The following is a 17,692-nucleotide window of genomic DNA, read 5'->3' as shown; positions in this document are numbered from 1 at the left end:
CCCAAACCAGCAGTTAACCAAAAGAGAGCAGTTTCTTACCTCTCAAGAAGGTACTGGCAAGATGTTTTAGAGTATCAGAGCGCTAGTTAACTGAGTCAGTGTTCCTGATAGGATCCTATCCTAGATGGTAATGATAATGATAAGATGGAGACAGACCTAGGCTAGACCTCTGAAACTACTGCCTCCAGATAAGTTAATACAAATAATGAACATAACACAGTGCTTGGCAGAATAAGTCCACAATAAGTGTTAGTTCTTATAATAATTACTTAGAAAACTGCAACACAACTGCTTGGTTACCCTTGCTTTCCACTAGGCCAACTCTGAAACACATTTGTTTTCCTCAGCCTCTGTTCTTCTCTTGCTGTGACTTAAAGATCATGTAGGAGTTCAGAGTTCACAAGTATACCACATTTGGAGATAAACAATAAGACAATGTCAAATGGTCAGACTGAGGCTGACAAATGCCATATTGCATGACAGTTAAGATACTGAGCTCTGAGATCAAACCATCTGGATTAAAATCCTAGTTTGTCCAAACCAAATGTAACCTTAGGCAATTTGCTTAACTTTTCTGTGCCTCTATTTGACCCTCCACAAAATGAGCATGATAAAAATCTCACTGAGTTGTTCTAAGAATTAAATTGATATAATACATGTAAAGTACTTAATAGGGTACCTAGCACACAATAAGCACTTAATAAATGTTTACAATTGTGATTATTACTTCTTTTCTCATTCAGGACTGGCTCAGGAGGCATGACCAAATCTGTACTTTTGGATATATATGGGCTCAGCTGGGAAAAGCTGAGGAAGAGGGATAATAAAGAAATAGGGCAAGAGCTGCTAATAAAATGGTAATGGCTGATAGTGACTTCGGGTGGCCCAAGAGGATACATTTAAAGTTTAATAAGGCCTTAGGTCCCTTAACCTGAAGCAGTGAAGGTTTCAAATACTGTGGCACATATAAGGGGGAAGACTTGATGGTAATCAAGGACTTCTAAGCACCCCCCCGCCACTTCACAGCAGGAGGGCAGCTATTTATTCCACCTAGGCATAGGGCCAGAGAGTGCTTTGGTCCAAAGGCCAGTGGAAAGTCAGGCCACAGAGACTGCCTATGGATCTCCTCATTTTGTAAGTTTCTCAAACTGGTTTGGTTAGGGAAGATTCTTTTTCATTTATGCTAGCAATTTTTCCACCATAGTGCTTTACACAACCGTAACCCCACACCCAGCCAAAATGGCAGTTATTACATTTGGCTTAATGAAAAGAAAACTAATGAATATAACTAAGGTGATTAGCCAAAATGAATCACCAATTTAAGGAGGAGTGCTGGCTCAGCAGGGGCACTGCTCACTTCCAGGTGTGGACTCCAAACTGCAGCTTCCAGCGCCAATAGAAAGGAGTTTATGGGGGAGGGGAAATCACCCCAGTGGCACCTAAATAACCACCCTTTCCTCTCCTATGCCCTCTCAAGCCCTGCCCTTTTCACTCTCAGGGTGACTTCCACAAAGAGTAGAATATTCACATTAGGGAAGGCAAAGAGCACCTAAGAGCCTGGGCTTTGGAGTCACACTCACTTGGGTATGAATCCTAGCTCTTCTACTACTAGCTGTGTGGGCTTGAGAGAGGTATTTAGCTTGGATGAGCTTCAGATTCTTCACCTAAAAATGTGGGTCAAATTGGTAACTATCCCATAGGTCTGTTATAAGGATATAATGAGATTATTTCATTCAACAAATGTTTAGGGAATGTCTATTTCTTAGCTGGCTGAGACCATGCTAGGTGCTACAGATAGATCAGAGAAAAGGCTAGACATGGCTTCTGCCCTCATGGAACTTACAGTCACAAGGGGGAGACAACAGTGTCCCCTCTATGCTATAACTTGACTTCATGTTTACAGCAGGGCAGTAATAATTGATGGCTGGATGTGTTTTACAACTAGAAACTAGGCCTCTTGCCCACCTTTAACCACAATACTACCTGCCTGAGACTGTATTTCTGAAAAACTGCCCTCTCTCCAGGTTGCTTTCATTGTTGTGTGCTGCTTATTAGGACACCTTTGCTGTTTTTATTCACTCATTCAGCATTGTATATTGGTGGAACTGCAAAAAGGCAAGTGTGGCTTGAACAGTGAGGGAGATGGGAGAGTGGAGGGAGAACAAAGTGGACAGGTCTGTTAGGAGCAATATTGGGCCTTTCAGGATATATTAAAGATTATATATTTTATATCAAGTACAATTGAAAGCCATTGAAGAGTTTTAGGTACTACAACAAGATGCTTTTGTGTTTGCAAAAGATCCCCCTTTTCCAATATTTTATAATGAACATTTTCAAAGTTACTAAAATATTCAAAGAATTTTACAGTAAGCACCCACATACCACCCACTGAGTCTATAATTTACATTTATTAGACTTGTTTTATCACCTGTGGGTCCATCTAGTCATCCTTCTATGCATCCAGTCCACCTTATTTTCATATGCATTTCAAAGTAAGTTGCAGTCTTCAATACACTTCACCCTAAATACTTCACCATGCATATCATTAACTGGAGTTCAAGATTTGTTCATTTTTTTCTTTCCCCCAAATGATCACTTTTAGAAATCTGACTACAGAATAGCAGTTACCTCTAAGAGGAAGCTCAAAGAAGCTTTCTGGAGTGCTGGAAACAGTCTATTTTGATGTAGGGAATAGTTACATGAGTATATACATATGGAAATATTAATCAAGCTATACACTTGAGATTAATGCCCTTTGTACATATCACTATATGTATGTCATACCTCATTTTAAAAAGTAAAAAGAAAAAATCTGACCAAGGTATAGACGCAGATTAAAACGGAACAAGTATGTGAGAGGTGAGACCAGTTAGAAAGCTATTATAATCCGCAGAGAAAATGACAGTAGCTTCCACTACGATGGTGATATTGAAGAAGGAAAGAGACAGATTTATTATACATTTTGGGAGAAAAACTAACAGAATTTGTCAAGGTTCTGAATGTGGGATGCAACTGAATAGTTGGTGGTGCCATGTAGTGACAGGATACACAGAGGGAAAAGCAGAATGGAATTGAGATGGCAGGCGCTGTAGGAGGCACAGTCCACTTTTGAAACATCTGGTTTCAGTTGCCTCTGAAATATCCAAACACCAATGTCAAATTTTCAGTTAGATATACAGGTCTAGAGCTCAGAAGAGCTACACAGGTCTAGCTCCTCATGTCTAGGAGTAAAGATAGGAATTTGGGAGTCATCAGCACATAGATGGCATAGATGGTATTTGAAGACAAGATAATGGATGAGAATACTTAGGGAGAGAATGTAGCACGCAGGGAAATGAGACTACAGATAATTTATGTAAAGCATTTAGCACATACACTGCATATAGTCAGAAATCAATGAACAGTAGTTGCTCTTATTATTATTCCTCCTCCTCATCATCATTGGACCTAACACAAGAAAAAGGGCCAGGGCTTCCCTGGTGGCGCAGTGGTTGAGAGTCTGCCTGCCGATGCAGGGGACACGGGTTTGTGTCCCGATCCGGGAAGATCCCACATGCCGCGGAGCGGCTGGGCCCGTGAGCCATGGCCGCTGAACCTGCGCGTCCGGAGCCTGTGCTCCGCAACGGGAGAGGCCGCAACAGTGAGAGGCCCGCGTACCGCAAAAAAAAAAAAAAAAAAAAAAGGGCCAGAGCTTGATAGGTAGGAAAGATACTGAGCTTGGAGTTAACTTTAAGAGCTCAAAGATGCAGTCATCTCTTTCTGTTCACTCTGTCCCTGAATAACACAAAAGACAGATGCCTGAAAAAGCAGAATATTTCACTTTTAGACCATTTAGAAAACATATAATGAGTGCCTAATCTGGGCCTAGGCACTATGGATACTAAAATTTATAATAATAGCATTTCCATTTAGGAAGCATCTACTGTATCTGGTACTCTATAAGCATTATCTCATTTAATCCCCACAAAGATTCTCTGCAGTAGGTTGGTATAATTATCCTCATTATACAATGATGAAACCAAGACTCACAAAGGTTAAACAAGTTGTCCAAGATCAGAGAGAGAAAGTTAGTAAGTACCTCAGCTAGGACCCAAACTCAGGCAGTTTGGATCCAGAATTCACACTTTTTCCATTATATTACATTACCCCAAGATCACTTAAGAAGATAAAGTAGAGCCATAAAATCCTAACCAAAAAATTAACTGTATGTTATAAACCACATTAGAATAATAACAATAATATCTAATAATTGCTGAGCAGGAGCTATTCTTTTTGCCAGGTAGTGTCCACAGTCTTTTACCTATATTAACCCATTTAATCCTCACAACAGCCAACTTGATAAAGTAGGCACTATTACCATTCTCATTTTATAGGTGAGAAAACCAAGGCACAGAGAGCTTAAGTAACTTGTCCAAGGTCACACTTCTCATAGTGATGAAGCTTGGATTTGAATCCAGATAGTCAGGTTCAGAGACCAAAAGAACACTGAGGAATTCACAGAAGACACCATGGAGATGGTAGGATTTGAGCTAGACCCTTAAAAACTGTAGGATTTAGAGAAGCTAGGAAGAAGGCATTCCCTTTGAAACAACTTGCATGAGCAGCAGCAGCAGCAGCAGCTACCAGACTCTCCAGGGCAGAGCTGGAGAGGGTTAAGAAGTCTGAATGCATCTCCATCACTATCCCCCACACAAAGCTACCCACAACAAGATGCACAGTTTTTCAGAGAAGCACAAACATAGGAGAGACCAAAGGTAATATCTAGGGAGCTGCAGATTAGGATTATAGGACTTGAATGTCAACCTAAGAACTGTTATTTGTTTGGCTTCAGCTCATGTGTCTGGGGCCAGTAAGCAGAGCTTGACACTCCAAATGTTAGGCCCTCCAGTCCCTGCCCACTTGTTTTATTTTGTTGTTGTTTGTTTCTCTAATTCCTGCTGGATAGCTTAAAAACAATAAAGTGACTAAGAAAGCAACAGCCTAACCGAAAGGGGCAAACAGGTGACGATACAAGAAGGGTATGAAAAAGGAAAAAGAATCATAACATGTTAAAAGTATTTAAGTGGGCAGGGGTTGCTACACGAAGCCAGGATATAACTGGTAATCATTCAAATGTCTTAACACCTCAGCCCAAAGGATGGTGGAGTTGCAGGCCCTGAGGCAAGTATGGAAGATCAGTTTGGTAAGAGGCATCTTTCAGAGTCTCTCAATTCATACCATGTAAGGTGGTAACGGGATGGTAATAAGCCCCACTTAAATTGTCTTTCTTTACAGTTTAAGTTTTAAAATTTAAAACAACGTTTCTTATTGCAAACTTTTTATATACACATTGACGAATACTTGAAAAATGTGTACACGTGTGCACACGTGCAAACACACAGAAAAAAGAAAGCAAGCATCACTCCTAGTTACACTACTCATTCTTTCACTCAAGAAGTATTTACTGAGCACCTCCTAGAATTAGCAAGCAGAATTTCTCACCCCTCATCCCTATCTACCTTCTTTCTTATTAGCATCTTTAGTGATGAGTGACAATTTTAGCAAAATAATGAGCCACCAATATTAATAAGAAAAATATCTGTCACATACACGTACCACTCAGAAGCAACTGAAAGATTTAAGCCTGCTTCCAAGAAAGACTTTAATCAACTATTCTACAAAATCATCCTCAATATTCCCTGAAAAAAGTCTCAAATGAAAGTCCATGGCTTTGATTATTAGATAAAGAGCCAGAACACTGGGGGAAGGCAAAAGATAGAAAATGGAAGCTGGAGGGTCATTAGGGAAAGATCGGACTCCTAGAGCATTCATGTAACTCAGAACTGTAAGTTGAACAACTGGAAAAAGTACAGAACTCTCTTTTGCACCATGCTAAAAATTCAGTGCATGTTCATAATTAGAGACTCACAAGATTGTGTTCTTTCTGGTGATGAGCTTCATCTCGAAGCCCTTCCAGACAATTCAGGGCATAAATGGCAGGGTTATTACAAGCCAGATGCTAGGGATGCATCACTGAACAAGAACAATAAACACAGTCCCTGACTTCGCAAAGCTTAGAGTCTAGTTTCCAGACAAACAAACAGGAGTTTTCAAATCTGTGTGATGTGCTATAATCAGGAAAGCACCGAAGGCTGTAAGAGCTGCAATTGAGGGGTCAGAGAAAGTTTCCTAGAGGAAATGATATATAAGAATAAAACTTTTTACTGATAAACTGAAAAAAAAAAAAGACAATGGAAGAAGAAAATAAAACCACACTGCAAATAACACAAAAGAGAATTAATACTGTTGAAAAGCTGGTAAGAAATATATGGTATACAGGATAAAAAAAGGTTAAAAAATGGAAATGAACAAAAAGTTTAACAGGATTCAAAATAACACAACAGATATGTAAAAGATAGACAAAGGAGATCCAAAACAAATACAACTGAGGAGCATAAAAAATAAAACAAAACATGGACTAGAAAATATTTAAATCTCCCCAGAAACAAAAAACCCAAATATACAGATTGAAAAAAACATACCATGACCCTAGAAAAATTGACACAGAACACTCAGCACTAAAATATATCTTAGTAAAATAACTAGATTTCAAGAACAAAGAACGCTTTGGGTATCTAGACAAAAAAAGAGAAAGACACTGATAAGGAATATTATTAGGCTGGCCTCAGATGTCTCCAGTGCAACAGTCAACACTACAAGAAAGTGAAGCAATGTCTGTCCACAAAATCTTCAGAAAAAGGAAAATGTCAGCCATAATCTGCTACATAGTCTTTCATGAACAAAAGTAACAAATGTGTTAGATTATACAAGAATTTATAGAATAACATTCCAGTAAGCGCACCTTGAAAAAACTGCTTCAGGACAAATGTCAGCCTATTCAAAAGATGGATGGAGACTCTCTAGCAAGAGCATTAACATTGAGCACGGAAACCACTTAACTACAGGACTAAGATTAAAATAACCCTGGAAATTATGGTTACAGAGTAAGATAGAAATCTTATAAATGAAAATGCAAAACATTATATAACTAAAAAAAATAAAGATAGGGAGGGAGAGAAAAGGTAGGGTGTATTGATTTCTTCATACTTTAAAGTTGGTGACCAAAGGATATCATCTAAGACTGATAAATCAAATCAAATGTATAGGCATATTTAAAAGTGTAAAGCTAAACAAATAAGCAAGAAAATAATATAACTAACTACAATTAGGAGAAGAAAGAGTAGGATGGCAGAAAGGAGGTAGGAGTAAAATGACGTAGATTTATTTTGTCTTTACTCATGCAGAGTCAACAGACCAGTTTCAAAACATGGAGGATTAAGAAGATGTCTGTACCCATGACAATGACCCTTATTCAAACTCTGAGAACTAAACTATAGGACTGTTTACATAGTTACTGATTATGATGTTATTCTACAGTCCCAAGGCAGTGGGTCAAGATGAACTAGGCTGTCAGCATGTTTAAAGTAAACATAAAGATTTATAATGTGTACCTGGTACCTGGTTTAGGGTCCACACTATGGCTAATCATGTGTCAATTATATCTCAATTTAAAAAAAGAACAGAGACTAAATTTTAACCAATTTTTTGTTACAACTAGAATAGAAATAGACCTCAAGCTATTAACTCTTATGATTTTTCCTATTAGCACCACTAATATCACATCTGGCTATACCAAAATATATACTGCTTTTTCCTCCTTTTAAAAGAAGTATACTTAAACCACTGAGGCTTTTCTACAATTCTATTATGGTTAACAAATTTACATACAACTAAAAAAAAGATGAGTTCTACTTTTTCCAGTTTTATTGAGATATAATTGACATATAACATTGTATTAGTTTTAGGTGTACAACATAACAATCTGATTTATGTATGTATTACAAAATGATTACCACAATAAGTTAACATTCATCACTTCACAGTTATAAATTTGCTTTCTTATGATGAGAAATTTTAAGATCTACTGTCTTAGCAGCTTTCAAATATACAGTATTGTTAACTATAGTCATCATGATGTACATTACCTTCCAAGGATTTACTTATAGCTGTAAGTTTGTAACTTTTGATCATCTTCACCCAATTTCCCCAACTCCCCACCTCTCTGTTTCTATGAGTTTGCTTTTTCTAGACTCCACATTTCATAAGTGAGACCATACAGTATCTGTCTTTGACTTATTTCACTTAGTATAATGCCCTCAAGGTCCATCCAGGTTGTCACAAAAGGCAGATTTCCTTCTTTTTATGGCTGAATAATATTCCTCTGTGTGTGTGTGTGTGTGTGTGTGTGTGTGTGTGTGCGCGCGCGCGCATGCACACTTCATGTTTTCTCTATCCATTCATCCATCGATGGACACTTAGGTTGTTTTTGTGTCTTGGCTATTGTAAATACTTCAATGAACACAAGTATGCAGATATCTCTTCAGGACAGTGATTTCTTTTCCTTCAGATTTGGTATTTAACCAAAAGTGGAGTTGCTGGATCATATGGTAGTTCTGATTTCAGTTTTTTTGAGGAACCTCCATTCTGTTTTCCATAACGGCTGAACCATTACATTCCCGCCAACAGTGTACAAGCGCTCCCTTTTCTTTATATCTTCACCAACACTTATCTCTTGTCTTTTTCATAATAGCCATTCTAACAGGTGTGAGGCGATATCTCACTGAAGTTTTCATTTGCACTTCCCTGGCGATTAATGATGTTGAGCATGTTTTCCTGTACCTGTTGGCCATTTGAATAACTTCTTTTGAAAAATGTCTATTAAGTCCTTTGTCCATTTTTAATAGGATTGGTTTTTTGCTATTGAGCTGTATGAATTCCTTAATTATTTTGGATATTAACCCCTTATCATATGTGGTTTTCAAATATTTTCTCCCATTACATAAATTGCTTTTTCATTTTGTTGATAATTTCCTCTGCTATACAGAAGTAGATGAGTTTTAACTTAGGGGTCCATAATAGAGGACTGCTTAAGTAAGTTATGGTACATCCATAAAATGGAATAGTATGAAGCCATAACGAAAGAAAAACTAGTAGGGCATATCTACATATGGGTATAAAATGATCTCTAAATATTTTAAGTGATAAAAGCAAAGTGCAGAATGGTAGGTATGGTATAAATGTGTGTGTGCATGTGTATGAAGAGATTATATATACACATTTGTACTTATGAAATTAGTATACTGACTGGAAATGTGTCTTCTGATCAAAATGCAATTTTTTCTCCCAACATCCCAATAAAATTTAATTCAATGAGAGGACTATTCCCTTGTTCATGGATAAAAACTCCAATAGGCCTATGACTTTTCAGCTCAAACATTTCCAGTAATAATGAAAAATCCCAACTTTACCTAAATTAAATCTCTCCTAGCTCAGGGTGTGAGGTTGCAATGTAGCAGCTCCTTCTGCTAGCATGTTTTCTCCCTGATTGTGCTCTCTCCTACACCCTTATAGTGGGAGCTCCAGGTCAAAGAGATGGGGGAAGTTGAGGGATAGAATAGTTCTTACTTGACTAACAAAGGGCTCTTTTGAGTCTGGGCCTAGAACCTGGCAGATAATTAAAGCGGACCATATCTCCTGGATTGCTTCAACGGGCCATCTCTGCTGTTGTTCCTATGACCCAGCAGATGCAGCTCTCGTTGCTCTAGGACCAGGAGTTTAGATTGCTAACTGGGACTCTATCTTCAACCCTTGGGCATCTGGCAGTAGACCTCCTGTGTATTTCTGCTTAGGTTTCCACATCCCTCTGTGCAGCTCCACTGTACAGGATCCAAGATGACACCATGACAACTCTCCCTCTTAATGCCCCAAATCCATCTGCAGAAACACTTATGCAATGCTTGCTCTGACAATCTCTGGAAGTATAGACCAATCTGGGAGCCAAAAGACAGGTGAAGGGGGAAATTTATTTTGTACTCTGTATACACTGCATTCTTTTTTTTTTGTACTGAGTATATGTATTATCTAAATTCATGAATAAAGTGTATTTTAAAAAGCAAGCCATAGGGGCTTCCCTGGTGGTGCAGTGGTTGAGAATCTGCCTGCTAATGCAGGGGACACAGGTTCGAGCCCTGGTCCAGGAAGATCCCACATGCTGCGGAGCAACTAAGCCCGCACACCACAACTACTGAGCCTGTGCTCTAGAGCCCGTGAGCCACAACTACTGAGCCCGTGTGCCACAACTACTGAAGCCCGCATGCCTAGAGCCCACAATGCAGTGGCTCTGCAACAAGAGAAGCCACTACAACGAGAAGCTCGTGCACCACAACGAAGAGCATCTCCCACTTGCCACAACTAGAGAAAGCCCGCACAGCAACAAAGACCCAACGCAGCCAAAAATAAATACATAAAATAAATAAATAAATGTTTTAAAAAGCAAGCTATAGATTGGTAGAAAATATCTGCAATTCACATATCAGCCAAATGACTTTTACCCAGAATATATGAAGAACTCTTATAAGTCAATGCTAGAATGACAAACAATAGAAAAATGGGCAATATATTTGAAAAGACACTTCATAAAGAAGATACATAAATGCCAAAAAAATACAAATGCTCAACCTCATTGATCATTATGGAAATGTAAATTAAAACCATGATGAGATAACACCAAATACCCGTTGTAATGTCGAAATACAAAAAGAATGGCAACACTGAGTTGGAGAAGCTGTGGAACAACTAAAACTTTCATATACTGCTAGTGGTAAATATACAGTACAACTGCTTTGGAACATAGTTTAAAAGTTTATTAAAATATTAAATATCTAATATGATATGCCACATTAACAAATTGAAGAATAAAAACCATATGATCATCAACAGATACAGAAGAGTCTTTTGACAAAATTCAACATCCTTTTACGATAAAAACTCTCCAGAAAGTGGGCATAGAGGGAACATACTCAACATAATAAAGGCCATATATGACAAACCCACTAACAACATACTCAATGGTGAAAAGCTGAAATCATTTCCTCTAAGATCAGGAACAAGACAAGTATGCCCACTCTCACCACTTTTATTCAACATAGTATTGGAAATCCTAATCAGACAAGAAAAATAAATAAAAGGAAACCAAATTGGAAACAAAGAAGTAAAACTGTCACTGTTGGGCTTCCCTGGTGGTGCAGTGGTTGAGAGTCCGCCTGCCGATGCAGGGGACACAGGTTTGTGCCCCAGTCTGGGAGGTCCCACATGCCGCAGAGCGGCTGGGCCCGTGAGCCATGGCCACTGGGCCTGCGCGTCCGGAGCCTGTGCTCCGCAGCAGGAGAGGCCACAACAGTGAGAGGCCCGCGTACCGCAAAAAAAAAAAAAAAAAACTGTCACTGTTTGCAGATGACATGATACTTACTATACATAAAAAATCCTAAAGATGCCACCAGAAAATTACTAGAGCTCACCAATGAATTCAGTAAAGTTGCAGAATATAAAATTAATATTCAGAAATCTGTTGCATTTCTATATACTAACAACAAACTATCAGAAAGAAAAATGAAAGAAACAATCCCATTTACCATTGCCTCAGAAAGAATAAAATACTTAGGAATAAACCTACCTAAGGAGATAAAAGACTTGTACTCAGAAAACTATAAGACACTGATGAAAGAAACTGAAGACAACACAAACAGATGGAAAGATATATGGTGTTCTTGGATTGGAAGAATCAATATTGTTAAAATGACCATACTACCTAAGGTTCAATGTGCAGATTCAATGCAATCCCTATCAAAATAACCATGACACTTTTCACAGAACTAGAACAAAGAATTCAGAAATTTGTATGGAAACACAAAAGACCCCGTATAGCCAAAACAACTTGAGAAAGAACAGAGCTGGAGGAATCATTCTCCCTGACTTCAGGCTATACTACAAAGCTACAGTATTCAAAACAGTGTGGTACTGGCACAAAAACAGACACATAGATCACTGGAACAGAATAGAGAGCCCAGAAATAAATGCACATACTTATGGAGAACTAAATGGAAAGGCAACCTACTGAATGGTAGAAAATATTTGCAAATGATATGATCAATAAGAGGTTAATATCCAAAATATATAAACAGCTCATACAACTCAACATCAAAAAAAACAAACAACCCAATCTAAAAAATGGGCAGAACTGAATAGACATTTTTCCAAGGAGGAAATGCAGATGGCCAACAGATACATGAAAAGATGCTCAACACTAGTAATCATCAGAGAAATGTAAATTAATACCACAGTGGGATATCACCTCACATCAGTCAGAATGGCCACTGTCAAAAAGTCTACAAATAACAACTGTTGGCAAGGATGTGGAGAAAAGGGAATCGTCATACACTGTTGGTGGGAATGTAAATTGCTGCAGCCACTGTGGAAAACAGTACGGAGGTTTTGCAATAAACTAAAAATAGAACTGCTGAATGACCAGCAATTCCACTCCTAGATATTTACCCACCCCCCCAAAAAAAACCCTTATGTCCAAAATTTGTGCATAAATGATCATACTAGCTTTATTCATTATCCCTAAAAACTAGAAACAACCCAAAAGTATATCAACAGGTGAATGGATAAATGGAATACTACTCAGCAATACACTGGAATGAGTACTGATACACACAGCAGGGATAAACCTCAAGATCATTTCACTGAGTAAAAAGAGACTGACAAAAAAGAAGAATAGATCATAAGATTAATTTAGAACTTCAAAAAGGCAAACTAACCTATAATGATAAAAAGGAGATCAATGGCTACCTGAGGGAAAGGGTAAAGAGAGAGATGAACCGTAAAGAGGTACAAGGAAACTCTGAGGTAATAGAAACATTCCGTATCCTTATTTCATAGATACATAAATATGTCAAAACTCAACACACTGTACACTTTAAATATATGCAGTTCACTGTGTGTAAATTACTGCTCAATAACTTTTTTTATTGAACAAAGAAACACAAGATCCTCTTTGGGTAAAGAAAATCTAGTGGATAACCTGAATTGTAAAAGAAATTTACTGTGTATCAAATATATTTTCTAATCAATTTGTCACATTTTCTCTCACAAAGCTGAAAAAATGGGTAGGTTTTACCCCATTTTTTTAAATATGAGAAAATTAAGGTTTGGGGAAGAAAGTTATCTTCCCAGTGTACACATAAAGTAAGTAGGCTGAGATGTGGTTTGAATTCACTTCACAATGATCCCTAATTTAAGTAGGCCCTTATTAAGCAATCGATAAAAAGAGTACTTTCCATCACAATTCTAATTATTACCTATACAAATTCCACCCTCATCACAATCTGAACAAATCCATATCAAGGATACTGGGCCCCCAGACCTGTCTGCTTAGTTAAAATACACTCTTCTTGATTTCCATTGTTTTTAAACATCTAAATTGACAGGTTTGATGGATACATTCTATAAGTCTTTAGTTACTGATAATGTATCCACTGTCCGATGAAGAAAAGTTCTTTTCCTACATACTCAATATTTTATATCAATGAGCAAGATGCAGAACATTGTGCATTATGAAATATTATTTTTGTAAATGAAATATGTGTAAAAGTTTAAAAAGCAACCCAGATGTCCATCAATGGATAAATGGATTTTTTAAAATGTGGTACATGGAATATTATTCAACCTTAAAAAGGAAGAACATCCTGTCACATGGATGAACCTTGAAATGACATGCTAAGTGAAACAAGCCAGCCACAAAGAGACAAATCAGTATGATTCCACTTCTATGAGGTATCTAAAGGAGTCTAATTCATAGAAACAAAAAGTAGAATCGTGGTTACCAGGGGCTGGGGCAGGGGGCAGTCACAGGGGGGTGGGGAGGGGAAACTATTGTTTAATGGGTACAGAGTTGCAGTTTTGCAAAATGAAAATGTTTTAGAGATTGGTTGCGCAATCCCGTGAATAGACTTATGATACTGAACTAAATAAACTTAGAAATGATTAGACTGGTAAATTTTAAGTTGTGTTTTTTAGCTAAATAAAAATAAAATTAGTGTTTAAAAATTAATGCTTAAAATAAAAGAATTAGGACACACTTCACCTGGAAAGTTATACCCATAGGTACTACCTCTTGCTTATCCCATCTATAAGGCTTTCTACTTATTGAACAATTTTAGTAATTTATGTTTTGAAAAAAGTATCTATCACTGATCTCTTCAAATTAAAAGCATGAAGTTGTACATGACTTCCGTATAATTCTGGAACTCTCCTCCATATTTTCAGTTATATTCCATTTTTAATTTTGAGGATTTTTCCCCTCTTAGGTTTATTAGGCTAGGATTTTGTCCCCCCTACTTTTTTTTAAGAAAAAGTATTCAGATTTGCATGTGGTTTCACTGGATTTCTTTTTTGCTAGTTCATTAATATCTGCTTATAGCCCTATTAATTCCTTCCTCATATTTTCCCTTATATTTATGATGTTCTAACTTTGGAACTTTAACGTTTAATAAAAGAAATTTTGTAGAGCTATGAATTTCCCTCTGATTAAAGCTTGTCAATCCCTCTTAGATTTGGACACATAGAAAAATAACAATAATGAGAATACTAAGTATTTTGATACTGTGGCTTCTGTTTTCCTTCTCAAACCAAGAAGTTTTTTGAAATCGTGTTTTGAATTTTCTATGTGGAAGGTTTCCATTTGTACATCTATTATTAATTGCAAATACTACTGAATGATGTACTATCTTTGATTTTTGGAGCTGAGGTTTACATTGTGGTCAATATGTGATTACATTTTTAATGTCACATGGTACTACAAAATAAGATATAGTTCTTTAGGAAAAAGAATTTTTTTCATGAATTGATTACTTCAACTTTATTAATTAAAATAATCAGACCCTCTATATTATTATATACATTTTGCATTTTTATCTGTCATAGAAAAAAAGATACACATTCTGTCCCCTTTTACCACTGGCATTCTGTAAGTTTCTCCTTGTATCTGGCAGGATTAAATTATTACATTTGAATGGATCATATTTTGTGTATTAGGGTTCATAAATGTTACACTCTTAGTATACAGTGTACTCCTTACCAGTACTTTCTAACTGAACCGAGATGATGAAATCATGTCAGTGCTGTCCAATGTTCTGACTATTGAGCACTTAAACACATGTGGCTACTGAGCGTTTGAAATGTGTCTAGTATTACTGAGGAACAGGACATTTTCAATTTAATTTTAATTATATTAAATTTAAATTCAAATAGCCACATTGTAGCTAGTGACTACCGTATTATAGCAATGCTAAATTAATAAATTAACTCCCTCATCTTATGAATGTGGTTGCTTTAGATTCCACTTTATTATATGCTTTCTTTCTATTTTGATTTGCTGATATATATATATTATACATATATATAATTTTTCTACCTTTCACCCTTAATAGTAACTTTTAGATGTGTCTTTCACAAACTACAGAAACTGTAGTTGAATATTGTTTCCTAAGTCCATCTGAGAATCTCTGTCCTACTCACACACATTTATTGGCATCGCTTGGTCTTACTTCTGCTGTTGTATTTGAATTACGCTTTCTTCCTATCTCCTTTTTTAATGTGGATTTTCTTTGATTTTTTTCTGCTTTAGCAATTTGAAAGTATACTTTCTGCTTTTAATTCTGCAAGAGGTTACCCTTAAAACTAAAATAATTTGAATCTATAGTTCTCCTTGAAACAGTATCTACTAATTCCTTCTGTACTTTCCTTCCCCATCCCCATTTCTTCCAGGTAATGGTGGCATAGTATGAGATTTCAGACTTAGTTTTGCATTTTTAATGTTTAAAATGTTGTCTGTTCTTTCAAGGATTATTAATGATTTCTGTATTCTGTTTGTTATCACCTTATCTACAAAATTTTTTACAATACTTCTATGTTTAAATGGAGTCAATGTATGCATCAATCTTTTTATAACACAGTCCACATTCTTAAAGTCTTTATTTTTCACTGTTTTCAGTTGCTTTGAATCTATTTTGAGTTGCCCCCTTCCTTTTCCAAGGATACAGAGGGTGCATTTTCTGAGCTCTTGCATTTCTGAAGGTATCTTCATGTTGCACTGTCAGGGTAGAGAACTCCTTGGTCAAAATATTTTTCTATAAAAAATGTAAATGTCACTCCATTGTCTTATGACATTTAATATCATGTTGAAATCTAGGGTTATCCTATTTTTTTAAATTTAGAGGTGACCTGTTTAATTGGGGGTTTTGTTGTTTCTTTTTGTTTTCTTTGTTTTTCTTAAGTGGGTTCCTGTAGATTTTCTTCTTCCGTCTTGAAATTCAGGACGTTTACCAGGATTATTTAGATGTCAGTCACATCTTATTAGTTTGACTGGTACCTGGTGATCCCTTTTGATCTGCAGATTCAGTCATTATTTCGGAGATGTTTTCTTCTATTATTGCTTCTATTGCATTTATTCTTTATCTTCAGATATACAGATTAGCCACATGTTGGTTCTCCATTCTCTAGTCCATTATATTTATTATTGATTTTCTCATATTTTTATCTCCTTGTTCTTTTTCTCTGCATTAATTGATGATTTTACTTGCCACATTCTCAAACCTGATCCCTATTGCTTCTGATTTATTTTTTTACATTCTAGTATTTTTTATTGATGGTTGGCTATTTTTGGTACACAAAAATAGCAATTTCATATGGTTTAAACTAATACAAGAATAGTTACTGCAGCACCAATGGTTACGGCAACAAACGAGAAATACAATGAATTAATATGGAAATGATCGAATAGACTGTGGTACATTCATATCATGAGCTACTGTGCTGTCATTGAGAATTGTGTAAAATTCACCAAATCCATTAGGTACTGATTAATAAATAAAAGATACAGAAAATGTATAACATACTAACCAGTTTTATAAAATAATGACCAAACAAACCTCTGTGTGTGTGTATTTGAATGATATGAAATTAATCTAGAGAAATGTATAGAAGGATATATGTCAGGCTGTTAACTTTGGTCATCTTGGGGGAGTGTAACAAGAAGGAAGAGAAGAGGGTAAGGACAAGTCCCTCAAAAGATGTCCTTTTGGGGCTGCCCTGGTGGCGCAGTGGTTGCGAGTCCCCCTGCCGATGCAGGGGACACGGGTTCGTGCCCTGGTCCGGGAAGATCCCACGCGCCACAGAGCGGCTAGGCCCGTGAGCCATGGCCGCTGAGCCTGCGCGTCCAGAGCCTGTGCTCCGCAATGGGAGAGGCCACAACAGTGAGAGGCCCGCGTACCGCAAAAAAAAAAAAAAAAAAGTCCTTAAACAATAAAGCTTAGACTATTATACCATTTACAAAAAGTAACATACATATATATGTATACACATAATGAGCCACACAAAAGGATGGTCATTCTAAAACGGTTATCTTAGGATGGTAGGACTTTAGATTTGTCTTTCTTCCATTTTCCTCCATCCCCAAACACACACATATACACCATTTAGAAAACATAAATATGGGGGGGGATGAATTGGGAGATTGGGAAGGACATATATACACTAACATGTATGAAATAGATAACTAATAAGAACCTGCTGTATAAAAAATAAATAAATAAAATAAATAAAACACCTACACATTGCAAACTTCAAAACAAAAAGAAAACATAAATATAACACTCACACTTCCAAACATACACAGCATAAGCTAGTTTCCAGTAATCTAAGAGCCTAAAGGTAAGGAAGAGGAAGCCAGAGCCACAAGCAATGCTGGCAAAGG

Source organism: Phocoena phocoena, chromosome X (genome assembly GCF_963924675.1).
Source record: "Phocoena phocoena chromosome X, mPhoPho1.1, whole genome shotgun sequence".
Taxonomy (NCBI): Eukaryota; Metazoa; Chordata; class Mammalia; order Artiodactyla; family Phocoenidae; genus Phocoena; species Phocoena phocoena.
The sequence above is the reverse complement of the archived record's forward strand: the minus strand, read 5'-3'. Positions refer to the sequence as shown.